At 40.2% G+C, this 14,643-nt stretch overlaps 1 protein-coding gene across 1 annotated transcript in view; it reads left to right on the plus strand.

Moving 5' to 3' along the window:
- The window catches only part of DET1 (DET1 partner of COP1 E3 ubiquitin ligase), a 155,272-nt gene that overhangs the window by 96,365 nt on the left and 44,264 nt on the right, over positions 1 to 14,643 (plus strand). The window lies entirely within an intron of this gene.

The following is a 14,643-nucleotide window of genomic DNA, read 5'->3' on the forward strand; positions in this document are numbered from 1 at the left end:
TTAAAAAGACAGGGCAGTAGGCCTCCAAAAAAGAGGGGGATAAGCTGCGGCAAAGAAAGTAAACAGAGACATGAAAGAAACAATAAATCACCCTATAGGTATGTATAATTACAAAAAGGTTCTTACATGCAAATTAGTCACTACAAAAATCAACATGCCTTAGTAGATGACAATAATCACCATTGTTTATTACTACTAAGTTTTGCAAAAAGCAATACTGCACATGAATACACAGATTCATGTTAGAACAATGGTGATTATTGTCATCTACTAAGGCATGTTGATTCCTCCTGTATGGAGAAACTAGTCACATGCATTGCTCAGATGTGATTTTGTCCAATTCTTCCTGAAGATTCTATGGAAAGCTCTCCAAACTCTGATCTTGGTGATTGGCTGGGCCATTTTAGAAGCTTTATTTTCTTTCTGTGAAACCAATTGAGAGTTTCCTTGCCTGCGTGGATTAGATGGGTTGTTACCGGCTTCGGGTGAGCGTTTCCTGTCAACAGCACTCTTAGAAATATAGAGAAAAAATCAGTCTCCATAAATGACATGCCATCTAAATAAACCTCTGGTCTAAAAACAAAAAAAAAAAGTCCAGTTCTCTCTACTTTATAGTTAAATACTTTTTATTGCCTGAAAAAATGATTGAAAACATAATATAACTGATAGTTGCACTTCTCCATTATGATGGGTCTACACCGCTGATTTTCTCACTCCTGCCATACCTTGTGCTGACAGCAGAATTATCTGTTTCTTTGACCAGCGTTACTTGTACTAGGGTCGTTGGACCTTGTCTACACCCTGCTGTTTTGCTGTGTATTACATTTTAGAAAACAGTATGTTAAATGTTCTAGTCTCTGTATAATTCCCGAATCCAAGGACCTCTCCAAAGATGGCACAACACAATGGTAAATCAATTATGATCCGTCTAGCGCTATCTTTCCCTCGCAGTGCTATTGAAGGCCTTAAAACGAAGTAAAACACATAGATGAAACCTGTAAAAGCCGAATGTTGGGAAACCTTGTAACCTTTTGTGTTTGAGCGCGCTGTAAAGCCAAATGCAAAAGTCTCTCTGAATGACTAATATATTTAGTACTAAGGAGAAATCCATTTTCTGTAAAGCGGCTCACTTCATGTCAAACCTTTCAACCTCGAGGTTTAACTGGAACTCTGTCTCTATTCAGCAAGTCTTTGTCTTCTGAAGGTGAAATCTCTGTGTGGGCGTGATAAAGCCCAACGCATATTTTATTTACAAGAGGCATTTTCATGGACGCCTTTAAAGATAATATTTTCTGGTTTGATTATTTCGTCTTTATGCATTTTAAACTATGATAAGGTAAAAGCTAAATTCTTTGATGCCAAAGGTGGTATTTTTTATGCATTCTGTAGGATGACTGTATTTTACACGGATGAATTATAGTCATGCAACAATGGAATTTTATATACATATGTATAGATAGTAAAATATTTATGTTTTTATTTAAATAAAGGTTTTTTACGTATCTGTGGCTGGGTATGAGTTTTATTACATTGCGCACACACTTACAAATTTTCCCTAATTCCACTAATATTAAAATAATTGGTGCAAAGATGAAAATGAGTTATCTCTAATAACAAATTAAATACTACTTACACCTGCAAAATGACATCTTTGTTATAGGTTCCACTTTTCCGTTGCGTGATTTTTTGCAAATCTCCCGCAGCCTACATTGCCTTAAAGCTCAATTAGACGTCCATTTTTCTGTTACATATTCTATCCGTGATTTTTTTTTTTTTTTGTGTGTTTCAAACATTTTATTGGATTTTTAGTAAAATAACAGGGGATAGGAAAAGGAGAGGGAAGGAAAAAGAAAGGGATTAATAAAGGGAAAAGGGTTAAGGGGATAAAAAATAGAGAACTCAAGTCTATTTGGCCATATCTTACTAGTACATGAATATACAAATTTAAGTTATCGTAACCGCGTACACAATGTATATATTTGAAGTCAAGCTAGCGAATTCAAACCAGACCAAATATGATTAAGCGTTGCAAAATTTAGTATTCCAAACCTTCCATTTGTTGGAGTATTTGCTTATTCCGTCATTTACAATTGCGAATCTCTTTTATATGGAGCTGTGCTGATGGATCTTATCCAGAAAATAATGGTGGGTCGGGTTTCTTCCACCAAAAGGCAAAGTCATCTGGCTCTCAAGCGGTCCTTTTGACATTGGACGCCGAAAAAGCTTTTGACAGACTGAACTGGTCATACCTCAAAGCCACCCTTGAAAATTTTGGTTTTGACCAGAGATTCTGTCTTCGGTCTTCGCACTTTACTCGGCGCCCAGTACAAGAATATACGCCAATAATTTTTTGTCTGAAAAATGTATTTCCAATGGCACAAGGCAGGGTTGCCCTTTGTCACCTCTATTGTTCATCCTTGCCATTGAACCCCTTGCTGAAAGAATTAGATCCAATACTGACATACAAGGTTTTAAAACCTGTCATCGTGAGTATAAAATTGGTCTGTTTTCTGATGATTTGTTTTTGACTCTACTTAACCCTAGAAAATCCATTGCCGCATTGAATCTGGATCTGGAGTTCTTCTCTAAGGCCTCCTTTTTTAAGATCAACAAGAATAAATCTAACTATTTGACCTTCAATATGGAAAATCGGGAGATTGAAGAGCTTGGGAAGGAGAATGAGTTCACATGGGAGGAAGGAGGGATAAAATACTTGGGGATAATTATAACTAATAATTTACTAAATATTATTAAAACAAACTTAAATGAGATCCTCAGGACCATTTCTCTTGATACATCTTTTCACTCAGGTCTAGATCTCTCTTTATTCGGGAAAATAGTGACTGCTAAAACTATTATTCTGCCGAAAATTCTCTACCTCTTTAGGGCTTTGCCTTTTGACCACCCCTCATAATTTTAAAAACAAGATTCAAAATTTGATTAACTCTTATTTGGGGAGGGAAAAGGGCCAGAATCTCGCATGATCTACTGTACAAAAGCAAACGTAATGGAGATTCAGGTTTGCCAAACATATATGCATACTATCAGGCGCTGTTGATTAAACAAAGTTGGTATTGGTTTTGTGACAAGCCTTGTCCTGCTTGGATTAATTTGGAAAATGATTTGGGTAGTCATGTTTTAGCCAAAGAACATTTCTTCAACTTTATATTTCACCATCCGAGGTTGATTTCATCTCATCCAATTTTTTTTTTTTTTTTTCATGGTTTGTTTTCAAATAATTTTATTGTTTTATTTTAGAAATAAACAGGGTAGGGAAGGGAGTGGGGAATAAACAACCTTGTACAGGTACGGAAAAAAAATTTAAAAACTAGAGAACCCACAAATAGGCATAGAATAACATATATCGAATAACAACATAAAAGAAAAAAAAAATCGACAATCCTTATTATGGGGTAACATTCTTGGAAGGAGATACAGCATCCCAGTACTAAAGTGCCGAGGCTTAAACTTCAAAATATAATGCCTCTTGTTAAGTCTATTTGATATGAAATTTGTTGTTCCAGGTCTTCCATTTATTTGAGTATTTGTGAATGTGATTGTTAATCGCAAATCTGCGTTCTAAATCGCTGTGTTATCTTGTCAAGTATGTCTGAAAACTTGGGAACCTCTGCTTTCTTCCACCATTGTGCTAACATGGTCTTGGTCACTAAGAGGATGTGTATGATAATGTGTCTTACCGAATCATCAAATTGTTCCATGTCTAATGAAAGAAGTGCTCTTTTGGGTGTAATTGTGAAGTCCTTAGCAATGAGGTTAATGTGCTGTGTGACTTGAAGCCAGAGGTTTTTGATTTTTGAACAACCCCAGAAAATATGGTAGAGGTTCCCTTGGTGACCACAATCTCTCCAGCACAAGGAAGATAGCTCTGTGTTAAAATGCGATAACCTCGTCGGGGTATAGTACCACCTATTTAACAATTTGAAATAACTCTCATGAAGACCCATTGATATGTTGGAATTGTAAGTGTTTTTGATGGCATTGTTCCAGTTCTCGAGACGGATATCAGCACCAAAATCGGACTCCCATCTCTTCATGTATATGTTTTTGTGGCTCGTTAGGTCTTTGACAACAGATCTATACAAATTACGCAGACTCCAGAGGTTTTTATTTTTAAGGTTGCACAATAGTGAAGATAGCATTTCATAATTCAAAGTCTTCCCTTTTATGAATTTCCAAATTCTGTCTTTCAACATGGTGTAAAAGACTAGCTCAGATGACGGTAAATTATATTTAACCCTGATCTCACCGAATTTCAGGAACTCCACTCCACTAAAAACATCCCCCACCCTTTTAATTCCAGATTTTCACCAAACCTCTGGTATCGGGAGATCATCCATCAGTGCCAATGAAGAAAGAGGCAACTTTAAGATTTGCTCTACTTTTTTGATATTTTTAGTCGGCTTAATGAGATCCCTCCAGGCTGAGATTATCGGCCGGAATATAGGATGAGATGAGTTCGCACTGGACTTTTGCAGAAGGAAGTTAAAGAAAAGCTTTTGCAATGAACCTCTATCACTAGCTTCTCTCTCCAAGCCATACCAAGCTGGATGCGTCATGTTTTCAGTAAACCAGTGCCAGCTCTGTTTAATGAGCGAGGCCTGATAATAAGCATATATGTTGGGCAGTCCTTCGCCCCCATGTTTTTTATTTTTGTACATCAAGTCTGCAGATATTCTTGCTTTTTTACCTTTCCAAATAAATAGTTGGATGAGCTCTTGAGCTTTATCAATGGTTTGGCGTGGAAAGCTAACTGGTAAAGTCCTAAATATATATAAAATTTTGGGAAGGATAAAAGTTTTGACTGCCAGAATCTTCCCAAAGATGGAAGTCTCTAGCTGAGCCAAAAAGGATAGATCGCCTGTAATAGTCTTTATAATGCTGTCTAAATTGGCCCTAACTGTGGCTTGGATTGATCCAGCTATTCTAATCCCTAGATAGACAATCTCTCCTCCCAAATGAACTGAGTTTCGGCCTTTATTTTGTTAATTTCAGATTGTTTCATGTTTAGAGTTATAAATTTTGATTTGTTTGGGTTTATCTTAAAATAAGATGCTCTAGAGAATTTTTCTAGTTCAACTGAAAGGGCTTTAATGGAGTTTGCAGGATCCAGTAGCGTGAGGAATAGATCATCTGCGAATAATCCAATTTTAAAATTTCGTGATGCATCTCATCCAATTTTTAAGTCCATCATACTGGCCTGGAGATCACTGTTAAAGCTTCCAAAATCACACTCCAATCGGGCTCAGTTTGAGAGATTCCCTATACAATTATTGGCCTCTTTATAACATCCCTCTGTCGGAACTTTGCCTCAACTCGGACATTAAAACAGTTGGAAGCCTCCACAAGGAAGACGAATTATTCACCTTTAGCGAGGTTAAGTCTAAATATAATATGCTGTCATCCGAGTTGGTGTCCTTGATTTTAAAGGAACATATTCCGTAACTTAAACAAATCAAAGATATGAATTTGGCGATATTTGTATCACTGCTGTGCAATACTAACAACAAAAACACCTGGAGTTTAAAAAACTTATATAATTATTTCAACGTTGATCTGGCTAGCTCAAGTAATGCATACATGAGGAGGTGGGAGTCTGATTTAAATTTGCCAATTGGGGTTGAACATTGGGACAGCGCCATTAGATCCACCTACCAGTCTGCTATTTCAATGACTCTTCATGAATCATTTTTCAAGATTCTGACTAGGTGGTATTTCACCCCTATTAGACTATCGCACATAAATCACGAACATTCGCCTCTTTGTTGGAGGAATTGTGGCCAACAAGAAAATCTTTCACCTGTTTTGGGGTTGCCCAAAGATTAAAGATCTTTGGAACAGTGTGTCGCTGCACATTACTTCCTTTTACCAAAATTTCAAAATTACACCTCAAAGAGCTCTGTTATCTCTTGATCTGGAGCTAGGTGATCCATCTGTTTACTTTGTTATCATACATATTTTTCTAGTTGTTAAAAACACAATTGCCCCCCCTATCCGTGATTTTGACAGGTAGAACTTGTTCGGATTATAGACCACGAAGGTGTTCAAATGTCCATGTATTTTTGCGAACCAATCGATCCACACAAAATGATGGAGACGTGGACGATTTTGATGCAAATCTCAATTCAACTTTGCCGGTTAAGTCTACAGGTCCATGAAAAAGCTCAGCACCTGGATGCCTTCTGTGTACTCTCCGTTTTTCTCAAGGAGAAACTTGCAAAACCTTGTTTTCTTTTTTTTTTTTTCTTCCCCTCCAAGAAAAACTGATGAATCTCTGACCAAACTCTGATGGTAAAAATGGACACCCTTGTCAAAAAAACACAGATGAAACTCAGAATGTTTTTTTGCACAAAAAAAAAATACTGACATCTGAATAATGCCTAACTCAAAGGATTTTGGCTGCCGAAAAGGTCATTTTCCGTGACTGGGTAGAATACAATGCTACAATATGGATATAAAACATAAGGAAAGTCTAGATTGATGGCAGAAACTAACAGATGCATATATTGTCACGCTGCTGTAGCTATGCAGGTAGCTGCAAGCTCCACTAGATGGCAATAGAGTGGAAGGAGGACAGCACATCTGCAAGAGCAGACCTGCAGTGAGGCTACCACCAGGTGGCAGCAGAGTAGTCAAACAAGCAGAGTAAAAAACTAGACTCTCATACATTAGAGAGGGAAAAAAACAAGCACTAAGATGGGACGGGCAGAGAGGATGGAACAGACACGGGCGAAGTCAGTAAGCGCAGCAGGACGAATCGGGGTACTACAAGTCAGATACGCCGTAGGCAGAAAATGTAACTGACCACCGGCAGGATGCAGCTGGGAGAAATAGCTGACCTTAAACCAAAATGAGGCAAGGCAAAGTTAACCCCTGACTTGACCAGACCGGGAAAAGGGGCAGACAGGACTCAAAACCTGGTCTGGATCATGACATACACGTTCTGCTGCAGAATCTACATAATTTTGGCATTACAGACTTATAGGTTAATTGCATAATTCATTTACTACGTCTCCCTGCACTGTGGGTGATTACTGAATGTGCGCAATAACATACATGAACAGTACTGTAAAACGGTTTGCATATAGGCCACATTTTATTGCTAATCAATGCAGAAATATAGGTAATTCCAAATGATTCAATTCCTTTTTTTTTCATTGAAACTGTTTACAGCACAGTGAATGCCATAAAAATAAATCCAAAAACCACACCGCTAATGATTGGGAAAATTGTCCTCTCACCCCAATAAAAACTGTGTAAAATTGTGTTCCAATGCATGATATGCATTTCAAAATGGTGCTTTTAAAAAACAATTGCTTGGTGCTCAAAATAATCTGGTTGTTAAGTGGGGTTTCCCCACGACTCCACAACTTAAAGAAGCACTCCTCCCATCAGTTTTTATCTAAATATATTGCAATCATCATATTATACAGCACTGTGCACTTACAATTGCTCATTTTTCCTTTCTACCCAGCTATTTCTTCTGTTTCCATTAGGTCTATGGCATCACATGATTAAAAACTGACGAGCTGAATCCTTCTAAGCTCTATGTAGAAATATAAAGTCTCTTTTCCCTGCTGGAGTAATCCCCCTCTTCATCTCCTGACCCAGCTGTTTTGTTTCTCCAGGGGACAGGGACTTGGCGAGAGTAGAATTAATATTCTAATGCTGACTCTTACAGGGAAAAGAGACGTCCTGTTTCTACATAGAACTCAGAAGGATTTAGCTAGCCAATTATTAATCATGTGTAGTCATGGATCTAATGCAGGGATCCCCAACCTGTAGCTCGGGAACTACATGTGGCTTGCGGTGCCATAAATTGTGGCTCGCGACTGCCAACTTGGTGCATTAGCTCTAGGTCTAGCAAACAGGTATGAAGAGTATATCTCAAAATGGTGAATTTTGTGAGTAGCCCAGCACAGAAGAGCAGATCTGGATGCATATATGCTGGTGTTAGGGGTGTAGAGATGTTTTAGGTATGGTCGCTGGAGGATGGTGCTACCTGTTAGATGAGGTGCTTCAAAGCTGGATGCGACAGTATGTTGAGAGTCCTTGATGAGAGAATACTAAATGGGGGTACTGCAGGAACCCCTTGATCTCAGTGCACTGCTTTGGAGTGATTTCTGTGGAAAAGCTTTGGTTATCATTATATCTGTAATGGGGGCTTTGGTTAACACTACTTTGAAGGAGTTGGGAGCTGGATGTGGCTGGCGCCCCTCTCTCAGTGCTCAATGTGGCTTGCGACCCTCTCTCTAAGCTGCATGTGGCTCTCAAGGTCAGAAAGGTTGGAGACCACTGAGCTAATGAAAGCAAGAACAATGTGCTTGGTAGAAAGGCAAAATGAGCAATTGTTAGTACACAGTGCTATATATTTTATGAGGATAACAATTTTGATGGGAGCGCTTTAATCACTGATGACCTTAATTTATTAGTGTTTCAGGACTTAAGGTTCTTTATATTCTTAATTTTGCTTTGTATACAGTAAAAAAACAAAGAACACTTTGGACATAGGCTTTGCATATAACAGACTATATCCGTACTACATTGTCAGCTCCTGGTTGCGGCACATACACTAAGCAAGTCTATAGCTCACTATAGGGATGGCCCGTTTGGCGTCTTGCAGAAGGACACAACTATCTACTCTTATCTCGAATAGACACCTCACTTAACTAGCATAATGGATGCCATGTGGTCCAAAGGATAACACATGCAAATACTGTATACAGTTAGAAACAATGGAGCTTTATAGAGCAAATATGAAATGTGCACAGAGCCATAGATGTATGGTGTCTAGATTTCATACATATCAGTAATATAGTTGGCCACTTTAAACAGAACTGGTCACCTTGGAAAATGCTATTTACCTGCTAAAATAGGGTTAATAGCATTACTATGATTCCTGGCCACCTAAAGCCCCCGTCTCACACAGCGATCTCGCTAGCGAGATTGCTGCTGAGTCACAAGTTTTGTGACGCACCAGCGATCTCACCAGCGAGATCGCTGTGTGTGACATCTATCAGCGACCGGTCCCCCTGCCGGGTATCGCTGATCGTTGTGGAAAGCCCTGGACTTTTTTTGGGTCATTGGTCTCCCGCTGGCCAGCAGGCGGGAGAGCAGCGAGCAGGAGCTGGTAACCAAGGTAAACAGCGGGTTTCTAAGTGCCGCGCAGTGCTTACAAACCCGCTGTGTACCTTAGTTACCAGCACGCTGGTGCAGGGAGCTGGTAACCAAGGTAAACAGTGGGTTTCTAAGTGCCACGCGGCGCTTAGAAACCCGCTGTTTACCTTGGTTACCAGCTCCCTGCATCAGCGCACTGGTAACTAAGGTACACAGCGACGCGCCCGCTTGTCGCTGGTGCTGATTGCTGGTGAAGCTGCCTGTTTAGCAGCTCACCAGCGATCATGTAGCGACACACCAGCGATCCTGACAAGTTCATATCGTTGTCGGGATCGCTGGTGAGTCGCTATGTGTGACTGGGCCCTTACTGAAAGTGTGAATACCAGGAGAAAATGAATTTCTTTCCTCCTGGGAGCTGCCAATTTTCAGTGACGGGGCAGCGCAGAGAGCGATTTACAGTCACCACCCATAGCATTGCTCATTATATTGTGAGGGCCAGTTGTAAGCGTGCCCCACCACCTACATTGACAGCTCACTCTGCACATACGTTTTAGGGGCTCAAACACACAACCATATTTTCAATACAACTGACTGTAAAGAAAAAAAAAAAGCCCACCCACACTCACCAATGGTAATCAGTGGGGCAGTCTGGATGAGCGATTTTTTTTTTTTTCCCACTGACAGCATTTGCTTTTTTTCCAGCAGCAGCTTCTAATAATTAACAAGACCACTTACAGTTTCCAAAGTTAAAAAAATTACAATGTAGCCGTAAAAAATGGATGTTACACGTCGAGCACCAGATTCTTTTTGCGCACTCGTAGACTTGCATGTGCAGTCTTATCTGATTTACAGAAGAAACTAGTGCACGCTGCAATTTTTTTTGCATACGCAGGTGCTGTCAGTGAAAAAAAAAATCTTTTTTTCTAAATTTCTTCTGATGTTCGTCTTTTTTTACGCCCTTGTGATGTCTGCGTTTTTGCAACTGTGCATGATCTATTTTCATACAACTACATTAACCCCTTCACGCCATAGCCATTTTCATTTTTTCCTCTTTTCCTATTTTTTTTATATTTCTGTAAATATAGCCATATGAGGGCTTTTTTTTTTGTGGGATGAGTTGTAATCTTGAATGGCACCATTGATTTTGGAAAATGGGAAGAAAACCCCAAGTGCAGTGAAAAGTTGCAAAAAAAAAGTGCAATTCCACATTTTTTTTTTTTATTATTTATTTACCATGTTCACTATATGGTAAAAATGACCTTGCAGTATGATTTCCCAGGTTAGTACGAGTACACAGATACCAAACATGTATAGTTTATTTTTTATTGGTGAGAAAAATTTCCAAAATTTGACATTTTTTTGGCGTTTTATTAGTTTCCTGAGACCCATAGCCATATTTCTAAGGAGCTGGGTGAGGACTTATGAGCTTTATCGATACCATTGGGGTACACATGATGTTTTGATCACCTTTTATTGCAATGTTGCAGCAGCCAAAAAAAAATGTATTTTTGGCTTTTTGATATTTCTTTCTCACTAACGATCTGATTAATTTATTTTATATTTTAATAGACCGGCCATTTTTGAACGCAGCAATACCAAATATATGTTGGTGGTTTTTTCAATTTTTATTTTCAATGGGATAAAATGGGGGTGATTTGAACTTTTTTTTTTCAGATCTTTAAAAACTTTGTTTTTCACTCTATTTAATAGTCCACTTAGGAGACTTGTAGCTGCTTCAGGTCTGGTACATAGAGCAGAAATCACAATCTCCTATGAACGCTGGCCATGAACTGGCATTCAAAGGAGAATCTGAATGACAGGCATGGGGGTCTTCTGCTGACTCCCTGGCTGTCATGACAACCATTCGGCTGGAATTAAGCGCTTCTGGCTAGAGACTGACAGCAAGATTTAACTGGTTAGCAGCCATGGGTGGAGCTTCTATCCACCTGCGGCTGTTAAAGGCACATGACAGTCAAGTGTGGGGAAAGATGCAGGCTCAGCTTGTGAGCCCGCATCAAAGTCAGGGACACGATATATAATGTAAATATATTTTTACGCACCCGTAAACTTGAATGTGAGTCTCATATGAGACTCAGAAACTAGTGCATACTGCGATTTTTTTTTTTCTTATAGACAGAACGAGAAAGAAAATGCGTCAGTGTGCTGTCCGATTAATCAGATAACGAGTGTCCGATTTACACACTCGTCTGCATGAGGCCTAAGACGGAGATTAATGCCTTAGTAAAAAGTGAAGTACATGCAAGTCAGTGCGAAGAGCAGCATATGGAGTGGGCTCAGTTGCTGGGCTCTCACCACATCCAGTAGATACTAGCCATGTCTAGCTGCGATCACTGCAGTTAACCATTTAAATGCCTCTATCCATCTCTGACAGCAACATATAAAACAGCAGTTGTTTAACTCACTGGTCAGCCCCTGTTGACAAGATCATAGTGCCATGGCACTACTGCCATTTTGGTACTCCTGTGAAGCTCAGTCAAGGGCTGAGCTTTATAGGAGACCATGGTTTACATTATAAGCTGCAATTCTCTGATACTACAGAATTTAGTATAAGATTTATCAGATGATCACAGGTTCACATCATCTAAGGGTAGCAAAAATAGAAAAAATTGACTTTCCTCCTTTTTCCCTCCCATTAAAAGTAAATTTAAAAAGATGTATTTGGTATGGAAGCGTAAAACTTTGTTCTTTCAAAACATAAAATTAAACCGTATGGGAAATACTGCAAAGAGAAAAAAAAATCAAAATACTAAAATTGTGTTTTTTTGTTTTTTTTTCTCATCACACATCCCCCAAAAATGCAATAAAAACAAGCCCTCTCACTGCTCCATTAGTGGGGGGAAAAAACATTACAGGAAAATAACCCAAACCTAATTTTTGCACTGTCTGTAATTTTCTGCTGGCACATTCAGAAGATGCAGTATGTTTTAATGTAGAAATCCGAAAAACGTATCTGGTCACATGCCCCTCCAGCTGCCGCCATCTTAAAGATAATCAAATTGTGGCTTGAAGGGGTTTTCTTACAAACAAATTACATTTTAATCAATAGATCTTTGTGTAATAATAAGCTTCACAATTTTGTGTTTAAATTTTTTTTTTCTTGTGCTGAGATAATTAACTTCTTTTTATAAAGCGCCTGTTTATTTTGAACCAACGAACCACGTCCTGTGTGTGAACCAGAGTCTACTGCAGAGCCTATCCCTCACAAGGGGTTTTCCCACTGTAGGGGGTGGACTGACCTATGGACCTATCTGAGATGGAAAGAACATGTAAGGCTGGTTTCACATTTGCATTTTTTTTCGCGGTAATTTAGCGCTAAATAGCGCATGCGTTTTTTTTTCCTATACTTTGCATGGGATGCGCTTATGTGCGCATACACATGCGTTTGTACGCGTTTTACCGCGCATGCGTTTTTTTGCGGTATGCGCTCGGGCGCACAAAATGCAACTTGTTGCATTTTTTGTGCGTCCGATTTGCCTCAAAAAAATGCATGCGCGCGCAATGCGTTTTTTTACAGCAAGACACCCATTATAAGTCTATGGTGAGCATATGTGCGCATTGGCATGCTTATGTATGCATTTTTTTGCACATGCGGTTTTTTTTTTACCATTAGTTTAGACAATGGAATTTAGGGGTTTGGGTAAAGTTAGGGTTAGTTAAGGGGGTTTAGGGTTAGGGTCAGGGTTAGGGTCAGGGTTAGGGTTAAGTATGGTTTGGTTAAGGGTTAGGGTCAGGGTTAGGGTCAGGGTTAGGGTCAGGGTTAGGGTTAAGTATGGTTTGGTTAAGGGTTAGGGTCAGGGTTAGAGTCAGGGTTAGGGTTAGGGTTAAGGTTAAGTATGGTTTGGTTAAGGGTTAGGGTCAGGGTTAGGGTTAAGTATGGTTTGGTTAAGGGTTAGGGTCAGGGTTAGGGTCAGGGTTAGGGTTAGGGTCAGGGTTAGGGTCAGGGTTAGGGTTAAGTATGGTTTGGTTAAGGGTTAGGGTCAGGGTTAGGGTCAGGGTTAGGGTCAGGGTTAGGGTTAAGTATGGTTTGGTTAAGGGTTAGGGTCAGGGTTAGGGTTAGGGTCAGGGTTAGGGTTAAGGTTAAGTATGGTTTGGTTAAGGGTTAGGGTCAGGGTTAGGGTCAGGGTTAGGGTTAAGTATGGTTTGGTTAAGGGTTAGGGTCAGGGTTAGGGTTAGGGCTAGGGTTAGGGTCAGGGTTAGGGTTAAGGTTAGTTAGGGTTTGGGTTAGGGTTAAGTATGGTTTGGTTAAGGGTTAGGGTCAGGGTTAGGGTTAAGTATGGTTTGGTTAAGGGTTAGGGTCAGGGTTAGGGTTAGTAAAGTCATGGTTTGGGTTAGTGTGAGGGGCCACCTAATGTTGGAAAAAAACGCAAACGCGGTAAAAACGCACTAAAAACGCATACAAACGCCTAAAAACGCTGCGTTTTTTTCATGCATGCTCATAAAAATGCTTGAAAAAAACGCAGCAGTTGTATGCTTTTGTATGCGTTTTTCAATGCGTTTTTTTGCGGGAAAAACGCGCTGCAAAAAAAAGCAAGTGTGAAACAGGCCTAAAGGATGATGTGCACTATGCTTCATTGTATGTGTATGGTTAACAGCTGGGAATTAGTGCAGGACGACTTAGCACCGGGTTTTTGCCACAAGATGGAGACAAAGAGCAGTGAGAAAAGGACTTAACAGCAGGCCTTAGACTGGGGAAACGGCATAGTCATGGTGGGTGGAGTTACAGGACTGAGAAGGGGATTTCCAGAAAGAGAAGCTATAAGGAAGGAGAGTCCCAGGGGCAGGTCAGAGAGACACCCACTGGGAAGAAAGAAGTGAGGAGAGCACAGGAGAGGTTGGAGAGAGGAGAAGCTCAGGAAGGACATAGGAGAGCCAGAGAAGGTTACTCGGAGAGGGGGGTGGCCCTGAGGAGGCAGCTGCAGGAAGGGATGGCAGTGACTGACGGAAGGTTTGGGTACCGGACGGCTGGGACACCGAAGAGTGAGTAGGTGTACAGCGGGCAGACTTAGCCAGGGGGAATGGCAGCCACAGTGAAAGAACCCGGAGGGTCTCTGCCAATCGAAGCAGAAAGAAGGTGACAGGTACCCATGCCAGGGAGCAGAAGCTGGTGTGTCTGCTGTGGATGTCAAGAGGACACCGAATAAAGTTTGTACCTGATTGAATGGATTTCTGCCTGTGCCTCCAGTCTGATCCGCGGCCGAAAGGGACCACCCCCCCAGTCGGCGCTTGTACTACACCACGAATAAAGTACATTTTTAATTTATAGATCTTGAAATAATAATAAGTTCCACATATTGATGTGTTAAAAAAATGTTCCTGTGCTGAAATAATCTTATAAATGTGCCCCTGCTGTGTACTGTGTAATGGCTGTGTCTGACCGTGCAGGAGCATGGTTTGATCATACCACAGTTGCTGGGCAAGCAAGGACACAAAAGAAAGTATACAGACAGGAAAGCATGGGATCACAGCTGATTCTTTGTTTGAGTTAAA

Source organism: Dendrobates tinctorius, unplaced genomic scaffold (genome assembly GCF_039654945.1).
Source record: "Dendrobates tinctorius isolate UK_male_01 unplaced genomic scaffold, ASM3965494v1 ptg000022l, whole genome shotgun sequence".
Lineage (NCBI taxonomy): Eukaryota > Metazoa > Chordata > Amphibia > Anura > Dendrobatidae > Dendrobates > Dendrobates tinctorius.